The sequence below is a fragment of the Palaemon carinicauda genome, chromosome 23 (assembly GCF_036898095.1).
Source record: "Palaemon carinicauda isolate YSFRI2023 chromosome 23, ASM3689809v2, whole genome shotgun sequence".
Taxonomy (NCBI): Eukaryota; Metazoa; Arthropoda; class Malacostraca; order Decapoda; family Palaemonidae; genus Palaemon; species Palaemon carinicauda.
The window spans coordinates 66,291,790-66,294,289 of NC_090747.1; the positions used below are offsets into that span (position 1 = coordinate 66,291,790).

The window sequence follows — 2,500 nt, forward strand, 5'->3', positions numbered from 1 at the left end:
GTCACTGATAGCATCCAGACTTTGTGACTTTGACACCCCAACCCCCCAACCCCCCAAAAATTGATTTGTCAACAGCCATCAGCAGAAGAGCTACTAATTACGGCAGTGAGATGTAAACGAATAAGAGACACGAGTTAAATTAGAAATGACTTTGTAACTAAGCGGTGGAAAGTGGTGACATTTGAGTGTGTGATTTTTTTTTTTTTTTTTTTTTTTTTGTCATATGAATAATTACTGATACAGAAAGTACACCAATTTTATTCTGTTGAAATGCAACCAAATTCAAAATAAAATAACGACATTCAGGAGAATCTGACAGTCCACATGGATTTTCTACTTGTTCTCACTCGGCCATACTTTCACGTCCAAATCCTATGGAATCACTGAATGGGATCTGCATCATCTGTGACAACAAGTCATATAAAAGTAAAACAAAACAGTATAGAATATCAGGTCCAATCTTGTCATTTCATTTTCAGAGGCAGCCAACCTCTTCCAGGATGATGTCTTCTGTGGGGTTTGTGATCTCCAGGATAAGCATGTAGAGTTTAGAGCTGACTTGTATTATCACAAACAATACATAACAAACTACCTTCAAAGGTTCCAACTACTTAACCACTCTGCTGGTAAACAAAGAGAACCAAAACATAAGCAGCTTGTATGTGATTACATTTTGCTGGAGATGGAAGATAGACTAAAAAGTAGCAATGACTATGAAGTTGATGCGTTATGTAACAAATGGAATAGATTAGTTGTCAATGAACATAAATTTCCAAATTGAGATGTAAAGATATTTTTACTGAAGCAGTTTCGTAGAAGCACTACCTTAACATACCCTGATAATGTGCACAAGTTGCTCATGGTATACAGTGTACTATATGTAAGAACAAATGGCATAGCAGAGGGCATTCAGTCCATAGATCCAATACTAGTATATCTATGACGTTGCATCCTACACAGCGCAACAGAATAGTCAATGTTGCACTACTTGTTCATTTTGATTCTGGAAAATGTACATCAGCAGTATTCAACAACTGGTATCAGGAAGACTCAAATACTTCTGAGCATGACACAGTCTGTGTTTTGTTCCAGGGTAAGCCAAGGATACCGAGATTAAAACCTGGCCAGTCTAGTACTGCAGTTGAACTTGGTACAGTGGCTATTAAGGAAATACTGCCTTGCAAGATACTTCAAGAGTTTATGGAGCTATTAAAAAAGCCAGATCTCCCGACTTCTTTTAAAGGCAGTGATAGACTTTACATATCTGATAAATGAGACTAAAAGAGGCCCTCTAACATTGCATGGTCAATTGCATGGCTAAACCTTGAAGTCAAGGACAATTAGGTTGCTTGTATTATGTACCCTCCATTGCAGTCCATGCCTTCTAATGGCATTTAGACAGAAGAAAACCGTTCCAGTACAGCAAGTAGCATTCCTACCAATGTTACCATATCCTGTTACTTAAGGTGCTACAGTATACAAACAGATGAATAACCTTATAACAATTGTTTTTCAACTGGTACAGAATAAACTTCCAATTTATACAGATGAAAAGGTATACTGAATGGCAAAAGAAATCCAACACATGCCATCTGGGAATTCAATAGTCTCGTCCTTTGCTTAGAACATACCACACCACTAGGATGTTGCTAAAATGTATTGGAATGATTCTAAATGAAAGTGATGCAGAGTATGATGGCTTCAGGCTGGAGTGTATGGACCAACAGTTATTCAGAATTTCATTCACAATGGTAGTCACTACAACCATTCACTCAATGCACAAATACTCCTTGCTAAAACAATGCCAGGTCTGCTATACACAAAGTTCTTTGTTAAAAAAAAAAAGGTGTTGCTAGCTAGCTATTTAGATGAACTATAAATTCTTTGTCAGCTCAAAAGCAACACTGCCAGTGAAAAAGTACAAGAAAGTAAGGAGCGCTTAGCAAATTTCCAAACTTCATCTCCAAAGTTGATCAATGATCTGAAAGATTTTTTTTTTAACTTGAGATGTTCATCTAATGAGAACTTCAAGTTTTGGAGTCAATTCCTGAAAAATCATGAAATAACGCTGGATCTACTGCGACCTGACCATAAAGGATCATGGGAGTTGCATCTTGATGGAATGTATCGTGCTTTCTATGAATTTGATGTTTGGCACCAACTGTTTTCAGAAACTTTTCTTAGAGAAATTTCTTCTCAATTAAGGACAACAAAGGTAGCTTTACAGAAGTTGGTGGAGATCAGAAACTTGAGCAGATAATCAATCTCTCATCAAAATGGAGTGGTAGAGTCATTAGTCTTGTCAAACAGAAGCAGTGTGTATCTTAATGAGATTTGATATACCATGAAATGATGGCTGTAAAAAACCTGCATCGAGAATATACTGGTGTCAATGAAAGTACATCTAAGGCATGGCACCATCATAAATCATATTGGTCAACAACAACTAGAGAAAAAAATAATTTTAAAGCAATGTTGAAGTTTACTGAAAAGAGAGGAT

At 36.7% G+C, this 2,500-nt stretch overlaps 1 protein-coding gene across 1 annotated transcript in view; it reads right to left on the reverse strand.

Moving 5' to 3' along the window:
• Positions 1 to 2,500, reverse strand: part of LOC137617148 (uncharacterized) — a 215,181-nt gene that overhangs the window by 938 nt on the left and 211,743 nt on the right. Inside the window, exon 11 of the mRNA XM_068347003.1 lies at positions 1 to 2,500. This exon is cut by the window's left edge and continues 938 nt beyond it; it is cut by the window's right edge and continues 2,722 nt beyond it. The gene's annotated coding sequence lies outside the window, so the exon portion shown is untranslated.